This window comes from Lynx rufus, unplaced genomic scaffold (genome assembly GCF_022079265.1).
Source record: "Lynx rufus isolate CCGP_SWC_20201006 ecotype Redwood Valley unplaced genomic scaffold, mLynRuf1.p SCAF_12, whole genome shotgun sequence".
Classification (NCBI taxonomy): domain Eukaryota; kingdom Metazoa; phylum Chordata; class Mammalia; order Carnivora; family Felidae; genus Lynx; species Lynx rufus.
Window position 1 is genome coordinate 11,698,716 of NW_025814826.1, and position 20,679 is coordinate 11,719,394.

A 20,679-nucleotide genomic window follows, 5' to 3' on the forward strand; every position below is an offset into this window, starting at 1 on the left:
CTAAAATATGCTGCCTCTTCTTTACTTAGTTCACACGTTTGTTATTTTTACCTTTTCTTACACATCAGGATTTTTCACATCTTCTCCAAGACTCCAGTTGTAAATATTTATGAGTTCAAACAGCGGAGACATCCCCTTGAATGGTCTTTATTTGTACAAGCCCGGCATCGTGAACATTTCCTGTGTCCATACACCTGCCCACCCGTTCATTCGTTCCTCTTTCAACAGGTCATTGGACGAGCGGCTCCCTTTTTCAGGCCTCACGGTAGGCACGTGACTTTCGTGGTCAACAACACGGTCTCTGCCTCAAGGAGCACAGGTTCTCACGTTTACTTTCCGAGAAACATCACTCTTCTTAGTGGACCTACCTTATCTCCTCTTATGAGGACATTGAGTATTCAACTGTTTACTGAATCAAGTTATTTGAAGGCTAACACTTCTTCAAAAGTTCCACATGATACGTTAGTGTGAAAGAAAGCATCATTTGAAAACTTCAGAAACAGAAATGATAAGATTCCCAACCACTACTGTTTGTAACACTTTCCTTCTGGAGATCAGATTTGGTTCCTTGACTCTCTGCTGGGTTTGAATTCTTCCTGGTTCTCTGATTAGTTTTCAGTTCAACTAGACTTCTACTTCCCAGAAGAAACATTCTGAAATGCAGCTTGGCGTGGGTGTTGACACAGCACATTCAGGATAATAGAATGAAAATAGGTTTCTTTCATTTAGTTCAAAATAAGTTTTATATATATTATATATATTATATATATATATAATACACACACGCACATATATATATATTCTTATATTCCCTAACCATTAGGGAAGAAATGTGGCCATTTGAAATATTCATGGCTTAGTATTTATATATCCATCTCTTTCTAGGGCTATTGAAATACCAAAAATTGTGTCATTTTTCTAAGGAAACCAGTTTTTTTTTTGGAAGAAGAGCACTTCTTAGCTAATTTAACATCACTGCCCATGCTGTTTTAGTCATGGATCCTATTGAATCTTCCAGCATTTGAAAACCACATGTAATCTGCATCCCACCATAATTCAGTCTAATCCTGTGTGGCCTCGTTAGAATAGTGAACAAATGTGAGCCTTTTGGTTCCTTTCGTAGAAGGTGGGGGCCCCTTATTTCCTTTTTGTTCTTGAAATTAGAGTTTCCATAAAGGACTGTTTCAGAGGCTTACTATTAAATCCTAAGCGTGAGAGACTTCCTAAAAGGACTTCCTAAAGTCCTTCTCACAAAGTGCTGATTATGTTAGAGCATGAAAAGTTATCTCGTGTGTGTGCACGCACGTGTGTGTGTGTGTGTGTGTGTGTGTCTGATGATAATGATAATGTTAGTAGGAATATAGTTCAGCATACTTTTCCCCACGCACAATGCAGGGTGAAGCATGATTTCACAAGATGGCCCCAAATACTGGTTGTTTCTGAGAACCACCAAATTTTAAGACAGTCCTCCCAGATTCCACCCCCTCTGCCATTGTCTTTGTACCTGAACTACTGTTCCTCTAACCTCCTAACTGGAGAACCCTCTGCTGCCAATCTCCCTTCCCATCCCACTTCATGCCAGAGATACCATAATCAACTCTGATCATGTCTCTTCTCTATGTGAAAACATCCTCCAGGTTGAATGTATTGCTGATAGGATAAATCCTAACTTCTTCTAAGAGAATGTGGGGTGTTTACTTTTCAGACCCCCTTTTCTCTGTCTCCAGGCCCCCAGGCTCCAACCACTCAAGCCCTAGTCTCCAATCAGAGGAAGTTTCCATTGGGAGTTTTTGCCAGTGTGGTAGTGATCTGTTCTGCAAAATAAATTTCCCCAAAGCTGAGCAACTTATAACAACAAGTATTTATTATCTCACTCTCTGTGGGTCAGGAATCCTGGAGTGGCTTAGTCAGATGCTTCTGGCTCAGGGTATCTCATTAGGCTCCAGACAAAATGTCATTTGGGGCTGCATCAGCTGGAGGCTTGACTGGGGCTGGAGAATCCAAAAGTCCAAGATGAATCACGTGATGTTGCCAAGAGTCCTTACAACATGGCGTCTGGGTTCCTCTACAGGGAGTGACCGAACAGGGACAGCAAGGAGGAAGCCACGATATGTTTTATGATCCAATATCTGCTGATACCCAATATCTGAAGTCACACACACCTCCACCATATTCAATTGACTAAAAGCGTGTCACTAAATACAACCCACGCTCCTAGAGAGGAGGATTAGTCCTCATCTTTTAAAGGAAGAAATATCATGGAATTTATACCCATCTTTTAAAATCACTACTGCTGAGTTTCAGTAGTTTTTAATTCTGTGAGGAATGCCTTTCCCTTCCTCCTCGACTTCGCGGACTCCTGCTTTTTCGAGATTCAACACAACCATCAACCAGTGATATTTTTGAGTTTCGATGTTGCCTTCTCCCATTACATAGTAACTTTTTTGTCCTACCCACTGACACAGCCTTTGCCAGCGTAAATGGTGCCTTTGTGTAAATTGTTATAAGGTATACCTTCCTCAAAACATTTGATTTTCTGCCGGGCTAAAAAAAAAAAAAAAAAAAAAAAAAGACTGCCCTATTAATTCATAAATCTCCAAAGAGTATAATGTGAACTGTGATCCCAGAGTTGGCCAGGGCACAGCACAGCCGCCTAGAATATATAGTAGATGCTTCGTAAGTGTCGACTGGATTTTTTTTTTAACCTATCACTGTTCAGTCCTGTGCTAGTTACTCCAAAAGTGTTCTCAGATGAACCCAAGGTGGTCGTTATTGTTCCATTTTGCAGGTGAAGCACCTCAGTTCCACGGAGGTTAAGCCCCTTAACCGAGATCCCAGAGGAAGTAAGTGGCAGAAAGGGGCGTGAACTCAACACTGCAATTCCAGCTCAAGACAGAAAAAGGCAGACTGAGTGTTGTACTTTAAAACCAAAGTGCTCTTAAATTCATCTGGATAATTTCATCTGCTGTCTGTATATACAAACATGTCTCAGACAGTCAGAATTTCTGCAGTTTTCACTCTTACCAAAACGGTAACCAATAAAATTTAGAAAAAGACTTCAGCCGTTGCATTATGAGTAACAACACACAGCCTGCTAAGTTCAAAGAGACAACGCTGTTCAGAATGGCATTCTTTCAGTTCTGGGTGTGCTGTGTTTTGAAGGTACGTCCTGTCTTTTCTGACCAAGGACTTTCAGAAGGGATAAACAGAGATGAATGTCTGCCCGTAATTCAACAATCAGGGAACACATTTAGGCGATTTGGTGAATCAGCATGATTCCCTTCTGCCGTCCTTGGGGAGGTACATGGAGTGTTCTGGCCAGAAGATGCGCTGGGGGAGGAATAAGAAGGTTAAGGATGCTCCAGAAAAACTGAAGAGATCCTTCACTCAGAAAGGATGATTAATCTCACCACAGTTTTGAAAATGTGACACCCGCTTTGTCCACTTAGCCCTGGAAGGTGACCGAGAGTTCTCTCGGCTTCTACACAGCTGTGCGAGAGTGACGCGATGAAAGACAGGCTCTGTGGTTGTGTGTCTGGCTCTGAACAAAGTCACCTGCATGGAGGGTTTCTCTCATGTGTGTAGTTCACACTCTCTTGCTTTGGCAGAAACCCAGCAGAAGGAAAAGCCAGAGAGAGATGGGCCTCGGCAGCCTTGTGAGACCCCCTCCTCCGATAACTGAGACCCGTCTGCCTAAAGCTTTGCCTCCATTCCCTCACCTGCAAAACAGAAGGAAAGTCATCTGGCGCGGGTGTTCCCTTGGCCTCAGGGCTTCGTGGCAGCACCGAGAGCCGTTTTCGGAACTTTAGAATGAAGTGCGGGGTTACGAAAATTCAGAGAAGGCTGGGTTCATGTTGTCATGGCAAGTGACATGGCAGGCAAGGCCTGATGGGGGCCAAATACTTCACTTACTGGCATTGTCTGCACCAGCCTCTAGCGGGGGAAAGGAATGAAGCCTATAAAAAGATTCTTCTCTGAATGGAAGGAATCTCCAGAAACATGTCATGGTGTCAGAAGGGGACAGAACTGAACGTGGCCAAGTGCACACCAATGTACAAAGCCGTGATAATGATAATGACAGAGTCGTTCACTTTATTGGGCGCTTTATTCATTCCACATCCACAAGACAACCATTAGTATGCCTTCGATGCGATGCTAAGCCCTTTGTCACGTTCTCTCATTTCATTCTCACAAGAACGTTAGCAGTAAACTAGAATCTGCTTTGCCGATGAGAGATCTGAGGCTTGAGCAACTTCTCCAAGGCACCCATCCAGTCAGTGGGAAGAGTGAAATGCAAATCCACGTCCATAAAGCACTCAGTCCGTGATGAGTTATTAGCATCTAGCAGGGTGGGGAGCCACTTTTGCTCCTTTGCGGGAGGTAAATTGTGTTGCGGGACGTTCCCCAGAGCTTTCAAACCCAATTACGTAGTCTGGACTGTGATTCTTCCGTGCAGTGAGTGACTCCAGATTAGTTCTCGCTTTTGATCCCATCAGGCCTGAAGCTTCTTGGTTCTTCTGAGAGGGACGTCACTGATCAACTAGCCCTCTCTATCCTATTTCATAGAGGAGGAAACGGGTGCCGAGCAAGGAGGAGGCGGGACTCAGGCAGGGCTGCGGAGCAGGTGAACTGACCAGTGGAGCCAGAACAGGGAGACGAGAGCTCCACCACCCTCACTAAGTACCAGGGCCAGGGAACGGGGGGACCACGCCCCGCTAACAATTCCGTCACGTGACGTGGTCGCCATCTACTCTCTCATTCCTTTGCAGGGCCCCTGGCCTCAAAAACTATTGGATATTTAAAGAAACTTTAATTAGATTTCCTATTAATGTGCATGACCTCTTTCTCAATTTAACCGTAGCAGATATAAAATACTTAATAGAGATTAAGAAATTTCTCTCAGGAAGCTTCTAGCAATTTTGGAAAGACTTATCACTGTTTTCGTGTTATTTTGGTAACTCCGCCGTCCGTGGCTGCCCAGTATTCCTCAGGAGCTTAGGGGCCATTTTTACGGGCCTGATTCTCGGCATCCTGGATCCTCTAGGCATTTGCTTCTTCCTCCTTCCTGCTCACAAGAGGACCGCCTGTTCACCTCCCCTAGCATTAGTTGTGGCCAATGAACCATGAATGGAAGTGACTATGTTAGAGGAGGGAGGAGCTAGTCCCAGATTTTTCATCTTGTCTTTCCTCAAACATGGCAGCCAGCAAAGTTCCAGAAGGCGCAGTGGCCCTTAGATTCCCGAATGAGGACAATGTAGAACAGAGCCCTCCACCCCCAACACAGAGTGGATATACAAACCCCAGGGGATGAACTCTGCCCTTGTAAATGACCCCCATCTGGGGGATTATTTTGCCCTAAGGCACAGCCTGGCCCATGCAGGCTGTTGCCTCAGTTGGAATGCAACCAATAAGACTTAAAAGATGGTCACATTATTCCAGCAAGAGGCAGGATCAAAGGGCCGGCTCCAACACTTTGTTTCTCAAAACGTGCCCCTGAGCCATTGTATTTGGATCCCTTGAGGTTCTCAATACAAAGCAAATTCCTGAGTGCCACCCCAGACATCCTGAGTCAGAATCCCAAGGAGTGGGCCCAGGTATCTGCCTTTTTAACCTGTACCCTCCAAAAGTTACTAAATGGAAACCAGGGAGAATGCTATCATTGTCTGGTATTGGAAAATACTTTTGCGGGGCGCCTGGGTGGCTCAGTCGGCTAAGCGTCCGACTTCGGCTCAGGTCATGATCTCGCGGTCCGTGAGTTCGAACCCCGCGTCGGGCTCTGTGCTGACAGCTCGGAGCCTGGAGCCTGCTTCGGATTCTGTGTCTCCCTCTCTCTCTGCCCCTCCCCCACTCATGCTCGGTGTCTGTCTCAAGAGTAAATAAACATTTAAGAAAGAAAGAAAGGAGATACTTTTGTTACATTTTGGAATCCTACTTCTGAGCCGTAGCCTCTGAACGCCTGCCCCACTCTGCTCCCCCCTCAATTCATTCCCGTTAAGCAACCAGAGGCGACCTTTGCAAAACCAATCGTGCGTAGTATCATTCCACCGCTCAAAACCATTCAGTGATTTCCCACCGATATTAATTTTGTACTGTGACAAATTAAAAATGCTGCACCTCAGGCCGTGAGACCCTGTGGTGTCTCTCACAGCCTTGGCCCCCCAACACCGAGGCTCCCCATTCCCTCCGCTCTCACTCGTGTTTGTGAGCGCACCAGCTCCTCTCCCCCCAACTCCCAGGGTCCAGGGTCGCTGCCTCCTTAACAGGCCATTGTCCTCTTGAAATTCCCTCCTCACATGGCAGACCTGTCCTCTCAGGTTTCATTTCTGTTGCCATAAAGTTGATTCCTTGTGTTCATTAATCTCCGTCCCCTGCTAATTTCCTTCCTGGCACTTAGCGCAATCTGAAATCCTCTCATTCGGTAAGTTATGGTCGATCTTGGGTGTTCTTTCGCCCCCTTCACCCCGTTCAGCTCCAGGTACAGGAGTGCTGACTGTGGGGTATCCTCAGAATGAATGGAAGAATCCAGACCTAGCTCCTCACCTAATCCCACCTCATGGCTTGAGGGTCCCCTCATCAGCTTGTCCTTCTGCCCCTCCTGTCTCTGACAGTGACACTCTGTTAGAGTCCTGCTACAGATGAGAACTGGGGTTGGCATCTAAGAGTTTCTCACCCTAGGGGCGCCTGGGTGGCTTGGTCGGTTGAGTGTCCGACTTCGGCTCAGGTCATGACCTCACAGTCCGTGAGTTCGAGCCCCGCGTCGGGCTCTGTGCTGACGGCTCAGAGCCTGGAGCCTGTTTCCGATTCTGTGTCTCCCTCTCTCTGTGACCCTCCCCCGTTCATGCTCTGTCTCTCTCTGTCTCAAAAATAAATAAAAATGTTTAAAAAAATAAAAAAAAATTAAAAAAAAGAGTTTCTCGCCCTAGTCTTTGTTTTTGGAAAATGAAAACACAAAAGCGAAAAAAATTAAAAATTAAAAATTAAAAAAAAAAAACCAACACATTTAAGGTCGTAGGAGTCCACAAGAGGGACTTCCCTGCATAAAAGGATTTTATAAGCAAGAATTTCTCACTCATTCAAAAGAAGTGGAGGGGCGCGTGGGTGGCTCAGTGGATGAAGCATCTGACTTTGGCTCAGGTCTCGATCTCGCCATTCGTGAGTTCGAGCCTCATGTGGGCTCTGTGCTGACAGCTCAGAGTCTGGTTCAGATTCTATGTCTCCCTTTGTCTCTCTCTCTGACCCTCCCCAGGTCTCTCTCTCCTTCTCTCTCTTTCTCTCTCCCTCTCTCTCTCTCCAAAATTAATAAACATTAAAAAAAAAAAAAAAGAAGGGAATCAGGGCGCCTGAATGGCTCAGTGGGTTGAGCCAACAGACTCTTGATTTCGGCTCAGGTCGTGATCTCAGGGTCATGGGTGAGATCGAGTCCTCTGGCCAGCTCCACAATGAGCATGGAGCCTGCTTAAACTTCTCTCTCTCTCCCTCTGCCCCTCTCTCCTGCTCACCCCTCCCCTCCTTCCCTCTCTCAGAAAATAAATAAATGAAAGCAAAAGTCTCCTATTCCCTCCAAACCGTAGCCCAAAGCAGCGGGCAGCTCTGCTTGGGATGGGCTGGGGATAGTGACCATCTAAGAATGCAGAATCTTTATCTTGACTTCCTTCCTCCATTTGTCTCAAAGGCCAAGGAGTAACACACCCCATTTCCTTACCTGAATACAAAAGCTTACCTTTTGAATGAAAATACATACTCAAGATAGTGCTCCTGGGTAGACACGTTGAAAGCCTCCCTGGCAGTTGTCTCCACGGCAAAACTGGCTCAGAATCGCCTCCCATTTGAGCCTTTCAGTTTGTGCACGCTGACCTCTCAACCAGGGGCTCACCATCCTGTTCTCTGGGAAATTCGGCTCACTGGGGAATTAAAAAAAAAAAAGGAAAAGGCCAACCATGCATGAATGCAATTTCTCTCTCAACTGGAGGAAACTGTGGTGGCTGGTAATTGAGAACATACGGAAGATCGACTGGGAGAAGGGAAACCAGGAGGGAGGGCTCTCAGGGCTCTGCCTCCCAAGATGCTTGGGGTAGCCTGCTTTGCCCTTCTGAGTGTAGGTAAGTTTGGAAGCTTTCGAGGAGTTCTAGGCGTGCTTAATCTGTGTCTTTTGTAAGAGACGGAGAACGGCAGCCAGGTGAGTGTCTTGTGGGCACCCTGCGCTCTCGGCGGCCGAGCTCCAAACTCCAAATGTTTCCGGCAGGCACATCATTTCCCCCACGGGGTTCTCGACCATGTTAAGGACCGGAACGACGAGGCATTTTATTCTGGAAGGAAACGTGGTTGACACATTTATTCGGTAACCTCATGGGCATGTGGCTAGTTCACTAAAGGCTTTTCTTCTTTTCTCCCAGTGAACTGACAGGTGCACGTGGTCCGGGAACGTGGGGTGGATGTCTGCGGCGGCGAGAAAATTACTCCATTCGGTCTGAACAAAGGCTTGGTATGTTTTGTCCGTGTTGCGGATTTCTCAGAGCAGCTCGGTGTGTGAGCCTGGGATTTAAAAACCACCCCCTTCCCTAAAGACTCCTTGCTCGGAGTTTATGGATTTTGTTTCCATCTGCTGAGAATTCTTTGGTGTAAGGAATCTGCGAGTTGAGATTTGGACAGCATTTCGGGTTCCCAAGGTTTGGTTTCCAGCCTTTAATTCACCACCTGATGCCTTTTAAATCCAGTTTAATGGCTGAAGTGGATTTTTGTGCTTTCTGCACTTAAATGATTACGTGTTCATGTGCATGCACGTGTCAGACTTCTTGAAGAATGTACTCCAGACAAATGTACTGGGGGTCACGTTACACTACCGTTATTTTTTTGTTAACGTTTATTTATTATTGAGAGACAGAGAGACACAGAGCGTGAGCAGGGGAGGGGCAGAAAGAGGGGAAGACACAGAATCCAAGGCAGGCTCCAGGCTCCGAGCTGTCAGCGCAGAGCCCCACGCGGGGCCTGAACTCACGAACTGTGAGATCGTGACCTGAGCCGAAGTCGGACGCCCAGCCAACTGAGCCACCCAGGCACCCCACACTTTCGTTATTTTTTTTAAATTAAAATCCTGGCGATTTGGCGGAGGGGGTTCTTTGCAGGGGAATTTGATGTGACATGTAGCCCAGCAGGTAGGAAGGCCGATTTCAAACTGAAAAGAAAATGTAAAGCATCTTCTCTAACATCTACGTACTCTGAGCCCTCTTTGCCTGGTGATTGAACGTCCTGAACGCATTCAGGTTTGGGGGAAAAGAAAAGATTAGAGAACAAACATCTTGCCTAGTGAGAAGAGGGAGCCACAGCTAAGGTGGTAACACAGTTCCGTTCCATTTTCCTCTGTTCTCACATGCGCCCGTGCGGAGGTAACCTCCCTGAAGACGGGGACCCTTGCCCCACTGCTGTGTCACCAGTGCCTCCTTGACTGTGGTGCGCGTATTGCGCGAAGGTGCTTCACGTTCACTGAACGAATACGAGGTAAGAAAAAAACCCAAGATCTCAGATTAGGAGTCCTAATCTCAGGGGAGAGACCAGAAAGGCTGAGCAGAGAGCTTTCCCTTCCGCCAGTGGCCGCCCTGTCCCAGGCGCCGCTCTGACCCTGGGGACACTACGGTGAGCCCCGCAGGCAGAATGCGCCCCCTCTCAAGAGCTCTGATCTCCCTGTGAGACAGACTAAATAGACAGATGTACAGACGCTGAGACAATCACACAAGCTTGGGACAAAGGAATACAACAGGGCCGCAGTGATAGGCAGTGGCCTTACTTGGGGTGTCATTTGAGGAAAAACTGAGGGAGGTGAGGAAGGGACCTCGGACATATCAGAGAAAAGCAATCCCGGCTACAGACACAGCAAATACACTGCGGGACCCACGGGGCTGAGGAGAAACAAAGGGGTTAGCTACTTAGTGGTGAGTCCCTAAGAAAGGAAGACGTCGTATCAGTCAGATGCCCTTGAGGGGACGCTGCGGGTTGGGACACGCCAGTAAACCCACGCTTGTTCTCTGGAATCCCCATGGGGACGCTTCCATCCTGAGAGACAGGTGTAGTGTAGACGATTGCACTGAGTCAGGAACTGCTTTGGGGGAGCTCGGTTCCCTGAAGATCACAGAAACCAGCTGACGGCCAGGCGGGTGCGTGGCCTCATGGCCCGCCCTTGTCACCAGCTGTGTCCCCAGTACCTCCAAACCCAGCCCACAACAGTCAGACGTCCAGGAAAGAGAAGAAGAGGGCTACGGTGACCCGTGACGTCAGATGACAGAAGGCACACTGGGAAAAGTTCATGTTCTCCCGACACAGAGCGTTTGTTTGCTTAGTCCTACTTTATTTTATTTTACATTTTATTTATTTTTGGTAGACAGAGACAGAGCACAAGTGGGGGACGGGCAGAGAGAGAGGGAGACGCAGAATCCGAAGCAGGCTCCAGGCTCCGAGCTGTCAGCCCAGAGCCCGACATGGGGCTCGAACTCACCAACGGTGAGATCACGACCTGAGCTGAAGTCAGACACTCAACCAACGGCTTAGTCCTACTTTAATCACCACCAAATGCCACTGTTCCCTAGTCTTACTTTTTTTAAAGCTTTATTTCTTTATTTTGAGAGAGATGGAGACAGTGCGAGTGGAGGAGGGGCAGAGGGAGAGAGAGAGAGACAGAGAGAGAGAGAGAGAGAGAGGGAGGGAGAATCCCAAGCAGGCTCCACCCTGTCAGCACAGAGCCCGATGCGGGGCTGGAGCCCACGAACCGTGAGATCATAACCCGAGCCAAAGTTGGACACTTAACCCACTTGAGCCACCCAGGTGCCCCACGCTGGTCTTATTTTTATTTTGTTTAATTAAAATCATTTCTGTAACAGAAAAGTAAATAATACCAAGTAATACATGATTTCAAATAAACACCTTTTTTCATATCTTTATAATAAAGTAAAAGACCTGTATATAAATATATATATATACACATGTATAACTATATGGAAATACATTATGTATACGTATATAACAGACATACATATACAATTATACATATATAATATACATACATATATACGTACATAAATATACATACATATACTACAAATGTATAAATAAAAATATACATGCGCAAGTGTGTGTATATATATATATATATATATCATACCTGCATAAGCTGGTCACACAACTTGAGCTCAGGCCTCATTTTCAGAACAAAGACCACGGAAACCAACAGCCCAGTGCAGACCAGCAAACCCTCGCAGGGTGGAGGCTCCCAGAGACAGAAAAATCAGTAGCCTAGACTGCAGCCAACCGGAGGCAGAAGCATTTCTGCGAACTGGAAACTTCCGTGTCCGTGGCCCAGCCAGTGGTGGCATCTCACACTCTCCCATCCCCAGAAAAGTGCCAGACCCCCCCCCCCACTCCCCACTCCGCTTTGGTTTCTGAGGGCTCTGCTCTCCATACCTTCTCTTCCCGCTGTGAACCTTCAGCAGCTCACGCAAGCTTGCTCGGCCTCAGTTTCCTCATCTGCAAAACGGAGACACTGTTTGGTGCTTCTTCCTCCTCAGGAGGAAGGGGTCATCCTTTTGTGAGGGTTAAATCCGTGTACTCGGCACCCAGTGGGGCCTGGGGTCTCCCCTCCTCCTCCCCCCCTGTTCTCTTTCATTTCATGAATTTCTGAATGCATTGTCACCAAGAAGGGAGCCTGAACTTTAGAAAACAATTAGCCATGGGAAAACTTTCTTTCATCCATTTACGTAACAATTCCCACTGCGGACCAGCTTGTCCAGGGTTTTGTGGGACACAAAGGGGAATCCAACAGGTTAGGAGGGGAGAGGACACAACTCGTGGGGCATCTTTACCCCATCCGCCCCCCCAATTTCTAACTCAAATCCTGTGAACCCCAAACCAAACTACCCCCTTTCTAAGCCTTCCCGTCCCATCACACCACACAGCTGGTCTTCCCACCTCCCTCCCGCGTGTGTGTGTGACAATTATTTATTGCAGAGAACGTTTGGCAATAAATCACACTTGGCCCTGTGGCACGTCTCCCATTGTTGTTTTAATTGTCGTTTCAAAATGTTGTTTAAATCTCACGTCAGTCTATTTAACTTTTCCCACCGAGAAAGCGATGGAAAACCCACCCGTCTAAATGTTCACACTGCGGCTTCATCTGGGAAAACCCACTTTGCATACACGCGGCCCAGAATGAACTCCCACTTGACTTGACTTCAGAAGAGTTTCTGGGTTTCGTTTCACTATAAAATTAACTGTAGTGCTAATAATCATTTTGATTCAAATGGGATGTAGAGACTGTAGATAGATGTGTGCCGTTAATTAAAACCCCAGGTAGACAGTCCCTGCTCTGAGCTGAACACTGCTATTCCTTTCATTGTGAATGCCTGAGGTCCAATATCCCTTAAACCAATTGGGTTTTTTCACGGTGCTGCACTGTCACAGGAATAGGAACTTCGGTGAACCTGGCATGGGAGGGAGGGAAGCCAAGGAGAGGGAGAGCAGCTTTCCCTAAGTGCTGTGTCCCAGTGTGAACTTGACTGACTGAAATAAAGCTTTCTGTAGAACTTATTACTTATTATGGCTTTTCCACGGGCTAGAAACGCTGCACCTAGGAGGTAGGTAGTTGTGTCTACTCGCGGTAAGTCAGGGTTTGGTTGTGCAGAATTGTATTATGGCACTGAACTTGAAATCGAAAGAGGCAGTCTGCTGGAAAACAGGCCGAGAATGGCGACCGAGTGAAAACGAGCATATTTTCAGAGCTTGTCTGAGCTGATTTAGAGGTATAGCTCCCACTGCCAGCCCGGAAAGGCCTAGAAGCTGCAAGACCGTCAAACGGGAGTAAATGATGTTCTAGATGCTACTGGAAAGTGACAACTTTGGAAGACTTAGAAGTGTTGAACTGAAAGGATTTTGTGTGAAAGCTTTCTACAGAGGTGTGTGTGTGTGTGTGTGTGTGTGTTCATACTTTTATTAAAGAAGTTGTCCTCTTTACTTTCGGGATTTGAATGTGAATAGAGGGCACAAAATTCTACAATATAGGTTTTGTTGGCTGAGCCTTTTTTTTTTAAGTTTATTTATTTTGAGAGAGAGACAGAGCAAGCGGGGGAGGGACAGAGAGAGGGGGAGAGAGAATCCCAAGCAGGCCCTACACTGTCAGCGTGAAGTCCCATGCGGGGCTCGAACTCACGAACCGTGAGATCATGGCGTGAGCCGAAACCGAGAGTCGGTCGCTTCACCAACTGAGCCACCCAGGCGTCCCTTGTTTGCCAATTCTTATTCTATCTGAGCCGGTATTTTAAGTGCACTGATCTCATTTCCACCCTGAGACCTTGCGGATAAAATGGATGTCCCTGTAGGTAACACACAAGGCAGGAATGCACACCACACGATGGCTTGTGACGCTGCGAACACACCCTCACTGGCACTGTCCCCTCCCTCCCAGTCAGTCATAGACCAGCAAAAACAAGGAATCGTCCTGTCTCTCCAACGAGCGCTCGGCGCTCAGCATAGCTCGTTAAAACTCCACCAGCACTGACCTCTGTGTGAGGTGGCATTTCTTTCAAACGACTGCAGTTTGTCAATTTGCAAAAGGAGATTGTATCCCCGAGAATGCAGAGCTGACAATGGGACATGGGTGCTCTCCCCAGAACAAAGGGCAAAGTCTGTTCTAAGGATAAGACGGCTGAAGAAGCGAACGGCAACATCCGCTCAAGAAACACAGGGGCAGAAATGAGGGAGGGAGGCAAGCCAAGGACACTTCCAGAACGACAAGTCTAACCAGTCCAAGTGATGCTCCCAGCCTAGATTTTGTGGGTGGTGGTTTGATTTGTGAGCGCTCAGGGTCTGTTAACCTCACACAACTATCCTCTTTCAAGATGAGTGCCTAAATATTTTGTCAAGCAGCGAGGTCGCCCAGGAGGCCCGGTGGCTCCGGGGTGACAGCCCCAAGCAGATCCACAGAACAGTGCAGCCTGCCCGGAGAGACCACCAGGCTGCCTGGCCCCTGGCCCCCCGAGCTCTGGCCACATCGCCAGCAAAAGGGAGGAACACCAAAAGGGTCTGCACACTGCTGTCCTTCTCTGTTTCGGTGTCATTTACTACCAGAGAATTCTAAACGGGCTACTGCAAACAAGTTCCATTGATCTCAGATCGTCCTCAGTGTGCTACGGTCCTCGGAGGCTGTGCCTGTGGGCACTGTTGGTGTGACCGTGACCGTGCAGTACGGCCCTCCCGCCCCCCCCCCCCGGCTCCCGCCTCTCCTCCCCCCACCCTGCCACCACATACCCTTGTGCATCAGCTGTGACCCGGGCAGTGACCCGGGCAGGGCCGATAATAGAGTGTCCCAATTCTCAGGCCATGGGGCCCAATCAGAGGTCCTCAGTGAGAAGGGTGAAGAGATTCTACCAGAATAAACGGTAGTGGTGACCCTGGAGCTGCTGGGGGTCACTGCCAAGAGTGAGGCCCAGCAGAGACGGGGCTACTGTTCGGCCACGCCCATCCGACTTCCAGTTCTGTGAACCAAACCCCACCCCCTACGTTTCTGTATTAGGTTTGATTTGGGCTTTCTGTCACTTTCAACACCAGAGTCCCCACTAATGCCCTGGGTATGGTGCCTTTGAGACGGTTGGTTAGTTTAAAGACGGTGAATAGTTGCCTTGAGTTGGGGCCAGTTTCTAGGACTCATGCTCTCCTCGGAGACCTCGGCCACACAAAGTCATGAGAGTGTTGAGGCACAACCAGAAGGAGCCAATCCCTGGACTGCTAAGAATAGTCTGGGCCAGGGGTGCCTGGGTGGCTCTGTCCATTGAGCATCCAACTCTTGATTTCAGCTCAGGTCATGATCCCAGGTTCATGGGATCAAGCCCTGTATCAGACTCCGACCTGACTGTGAAGCCTGCTTGAGATTCTTTCTCTCTCTCTCTCTCTACCCCCTTCTCACGCTTTCTTTCTCTCTCTTAAAAAAAAAAAAAATAAGAAAGAATGGGCGGGGCCAAAGAGCACCACTCGACTACCCAAGTCAAGGACTCCCTCCACCATGGGTTGAACTACCCTCTGAAATGATATGGGCACTTTAAAACATAAACTTGCTTATTCCTATTATGCAAGCAATACATAGTAATTATAGAAAACCTGGAAAAACTGATCGGATGAAAAGAAAAAAGAAATCAGAAAAAAAAGATCGGATAAAAAGAAAAAAGGGATCATTTCGCCATAATTCTCACTGTACATATAGGTAAACATGTCATGAATTTTTGTCAGTCCCTCCATTGCACTTGAAACACACAGACAGGGTTATTCCTATGATAATCCCAAGATCTAGCACTATGCTTGCCTCATGAAAAGCGATGAAAATAACGGGCGAGCGAGCGAATGCAGAAAATAGTACGACACAATGGAGAACTTCCAAACCTTCCGGGCTCCCATGAAAAAGTCATATTTGCAAAGCACTCTGGGATAAATGAGGCTACTTGCAGTTGAAGACCTAGCCCTGCTTAGCTGCGCTATCTCAAGCACATCTCGTAATGCAGTTGGAGAAGTTCAGGAGTAGTTCTGTACAGAGGTTGGCTTTCAAGTGAGTCAGGCTTGCATTGGCTCAGAGACTTACCAGGTTTTGAGTTTCAATCAATGCCAGGTGCAATGATCTTACATGCTGGGTCTGTCCTCTCAAGACGCACAACCATGATTCTTCTTTCCTTAGCCCTTGTCCCGGGACAGGGAGTGCCCTCCTTGGAATGCAGACTTGAACCTGGGCCCACAAACCTCAAGTGGGATACATTAAGCTTTGGATGGATCATCCTGGTATTTAGAAATTGGATCCATTTGGGAGAACAATGAAAGGAAAATAATATGCGTGATCGAATTTTATTTTTATTTTAGGATACGATACAATTATAGAGTAGAGGATGCATTGATCATTCTGATGCAGTTTAAAAACTAAATGTTATCATAGAGCCCTTCCAGAAACCGAGCTCCAGGATATTTTAAGAAATGACGCCTCTGTGAGAATGTGGGTATCCTCTCCCACAATAACTGCTCTGTAGGATAAGCCTCGTTTAAATGTATGAGTTCCAGCCAGTTTATTGAAAAGCATATGTCCTTATCGTAATACCATACAACTGCAATCACTTTGGAAATACCCAGTCACCTTAGTTTGGGAACATGTAATGTACTATTTGAATGGGGTCAAGCGTCTCTCGCGATCACATCCATTTATTGTCTAAGAGAGCGTTACTAGTACACAGCCAATATGTGTGCTTTGTCTTGCGCCCGACCCCCACACGGCCTAGTGACCCTGCTCAACCTCACTCAGTCCCAGGTATCGAAGGGATTACAAGGACCAATTTTCAGGCTTGTATGAAAAGCCCAGCTCTAATAATTAGCAATGAGGGGCAAAGGTCCTCTTTAATTTTTATATCTGTCAGTCCTTAAAAATCATTGTCTGGGGGCGCATGGGTGGCTCAGTCGGTTGAACATCCGACTTCAGCTCAGGCCATGATCTCACAGTTTGTGAGTTCGAGCCCCGCGTCGAACTCTGTGCCGACAGTGTGGAGCCTGCTTCGATTCTGTGTCTCCCTCTCTCTGCCCCTCCCTGACTCATGCTCTGTCTCTCTGTCTCTCTCAAAAATAAATAAATAAACAACAACAAAAAAATCATAGTCTGAACCTAAGTGCAAGCTTGGACCTTAAAATTCTCTTTTGGAAACAAAGCAGCGTTCAAAAACTATGTTTGTTCTCTTTCTGTATGATGTAAAATTATATCGAAAAGATATCTTAATGAATATCACATTGAAGTAAAATGTGTTAGGTGCTGCTGTATTGTGCATGTTAGTGGCATCCTATATTGTATTAATTGTTGGTATGTTCTGCCATGTTAATAACAATCCCCAAAATATGCCCTGTCTCTAAATGAGAAAGAAATAAAATGATCATGAGAAGCAGCCATTAATACATGCATCTCGTTAGTTATGCGGGGGCACTGAGCAGGGGGCTCTTCAAACGTAATCACACTTAGTTCTAGCAGCATCCTTGAGAGAGAAGTGCAGGATTCCCCTCTGCATGGCTGACGAAAGCCGAGACTCAGGCCACCCAGGTAAGCTTTTGACCGTACATCCTCAGTCTAGAACATTATCTCGGGGCCAGAGTTTCTGGAGGCTGTTTTCTGTGGGCTGTTGAGGTCTGACCCAATACTTTTAGGGAGATCTTTCTTTTTTTCTCCCTCCAAGACACAAGGACATCTCTCTGACTGGGCCTATCTGGGATGAGAGGCTGGAGGGCAAGCGAGGCCTCCAGAAAAGCCGACCACTGGGGGTTCCCTCCTGGGGAGGGGAACTCAGCATTTCAGTTCTGTGTGAGTGCCAACAGAGGTGCTGAAGGGTACGAAGGGGCATCCCTACAAGCTGTCTGTCCTGACCTCTGCCCATGAGAACCCTTGCCTGGAAGGTGCTGTTCAGCCCCTAATGCCCTCACCATCAAAGGCCACCTCCTTCTTTGTTTCTCAGTAAATGCCACTTACGGAGATTAAACAGCGTTCCCTGACACCCTGGTCCTATGATCCCATAGCACTTTTTGCAGATTTTGTCTACTTTTAGCTATTTGCTCTTGTGCTGATGGTCATATGTTTGGCATTAGACAGTGAGAACCACAGAGAGAGGGACAGTGATGTCGTGACTGATGTCCCCCCAGTGCTTAACCACAGTAACCAGGACATGAATATTTACCGAGGGAGTAAAAACAAACCAACAAACAAAAACCAACAAACAAACTACGTATACTCCTTTGTGTTATTCATTGTTCATATTATCAGAGCTCAATTTAGGCAACTAATAAATGTGGAAGACATCATTTGAGTTAAGACTTCACCAGGTTACCACCAACAGAGCAACAATTGATTCAGGCAACAAAACTTATACATACACGTCTGATGAGGAAAAGGGATACTTACGTAGCCTCAAAGAGCCTCCCCCCAAATTACGAGTTACTTAGAAAGGAAAAATAGTAACCTTACCCCTTACCATGGATGGATTAAGATAGCGGATACCACCTTAACCAATGGATCCAAGTTAGTGTCACCAATCGGGACAAACCAACATGTGGAGTAGGATTGGAATATGGAAGGAACAGAAAGACTTTTCCTTGTTCTCATGACAACCCCGGTGACACACAAACCCTGTGATTCTAGGAAGGGCCCGTACCCATAATACAAACAAGGAAGCACCTGCAGTGGAACTCGATGAGTTGGCCAACAATCAGCCCTAGAAAGTGTGAGAGCCCGACCTCTAAGCAGGACTTCTGGCTCTGACCTGCATCTTCCCTCCATGTCCTGCTGCCTCTCCCGGCCCCTCAAACCCACAAAAAAGATGACTGAGTGACTCCAGGGCATGGAGAGGGAGTCTGCAGGCCAGTTCCAGCCCCACCCCGGCCACCCGCCATGGGAACGCAGATGAGGGGTCCTCTGCACCCCTGCTTCCTTTTCTGTAAAAGATGGTTCTTGAAAAAAAAAATGGGGCACCTGGGTGGTCCAGTCAGTTAAGCATCTAACTTCAGCTCAGGTCATGATCTCATAGTTCACGAGTTCCAGCCCCACATTGGGCTCTCTGCTGTCAGCACAGAGACTGCTTTGGATCCTCTGTCCCCCCCCTCTCTCTGTCTCTGCCTCTCTCTCTCTGTCTCTCTCTCTCTCTCTCTCAAAGAAATAAACGTATTTAAACAACAAAAGATGGTTCCTGTATCATCTATGATTCCAGGAAGTAGATAGTTCTGTCTAGACTTTTGATGCATAGACCTGGCAGCCATTCATTTGTCATGTGACTTGGAAACTTGCTGTGAATCTTTTAAGAGAAGCAATTTCCTTCAGAGTCAGGTGTTTTGACACAATGACTACAATATCTTAGATTTGAGACAGGAACAAAAAGGAAAAATCATACGCCATCAGGAAAACCCTTCTAGGTGCCATAGAAAACGAAGCAAAACTTAGAGGACTCCCAACCACAGGTCAAAACCATTCATTCCTTCATTCATCCAAGCAGTCAATCATGTGGTTGATCCATTACTTCCAAAACCACATCTCTAACAAATCTCCATTCTGTAAAACCCCTCTAGAGGTTAGAAACCTAAGTCTTGATTGGCTCATCTGAACAACAGAAAGACACTGCCGCTCCCACCGTGAAGAGGAAGCAGTCTTTGCTTAAATGTTCTCATTCCAGGGATATTTAGTGAGCATTATTATGTGCAAGGCATTAGGCTCTGGGATACCAAGGAAGGTTTAATGTAGACTAAGGGGGATAACGATGAGGAGAGTCTACACGTAGAGATGGAAGGAAGGAGCTGTACAAGCAAACACAAGGGGTGAGAAGTCGGTCCTGTACAAAGAACCACTGGTCTCATTCAGTTCAGTTGCCTTCAGGGCATGTGCGTTTCAGGAGAGGGCAACGATACTGGAAGGGTAGTTTCAGGGCTAAGGAATTTGAACTCTTGTAGCCATTTACAGAAACCCCCGAACTGGGTGCTTTGGAGCTGACCCAACGCTACACTCCCGTACCTGCCTCTGCAGCGCGGCTTCTGCTGTTTTCCTTGGGAAAACCGGGCTATGGAGAACAAGGAGGGATGAAGCATCCGAGCGAGAACCACTGACAAGATAAATGATGGTTTTGCCCCTCGGCTCTAAGTATCTGGAAGGATAGCAGAAAGGGTGTGCCTGCTTATCCACATACCTTCTTTGGCAAGGATTTCCCATCAGACTGTATAATGAGGAAACTCACAAACTGTACAGCAACATTCTTCGAAGGTGGGGTCTGGGAACTGGTGCGGGCCTCCACAAGGATTGCTGCTACTTCAAAGAGAGATCGGTACAGAAATACTGAGTCATCGTTGACAAACGTCTCCGGCAATTTGACACGGCCATGACGCTCCAGCGTATGCTCGAGGGATCCATTTCCCCCAACAGAGCAGAGGCGAGAAACACTGGTCTGTGACAGATCGGAAGTGAAAACAACAAACCAAAACCCCAAACCTTCTTCACTGCAGCTAGTTTTAACAGCAGTGCTATGGCGAGCACAGTGGGGAGGGGGGTGGGTTTCAGTGGTTTATCAACGTGCACTGAGTGCCGGCCGCTGGGGAAGGAGGCCTGGAGACTGTCCCTGAGGGGCGCACCGTTCGGTGGGCAAAGCGAATGGTCCAACAGACTCTTGTAGCCCAATCGGATAGGTGCCAGACTAAAGCTTTCTTTAAGTTTCCTCCCCCGCACCTCCAAAGCAAGGATGCTTTTCTTGCTTATTCGGGATGCCTGGGATTGATGATGATGGTGCCCATTTATTGAGCATTTACACTGTGCCAGCCTCTAGATTTAAAACTTTATATACATTCTCTACTTAATCCCCACAAGAAGCCTCTGGGATGGGTACCTTATTGTCACTTTCAATGTATAGATGTGGAAATTGGGGCTCAGAGAGAATACAAAATCTTGTGCAAGGCCATAGATTTCATAAGTGGAAAAAGCAAAATTCACAGACCGCCTGACCTCAGGGTTCAAATTCTTAACCCGTATCTGTGTTGCTTTTAACTGATCACATTGTAGTTGCCTGTTTAGTGAGAAACCTTACCCTTCTGGAAGGCATTGCCTCTTTAGCAACTTTTAAATGGTGGGTACATAGTAGGTTCTTGGGATAGAGGTGATGACTG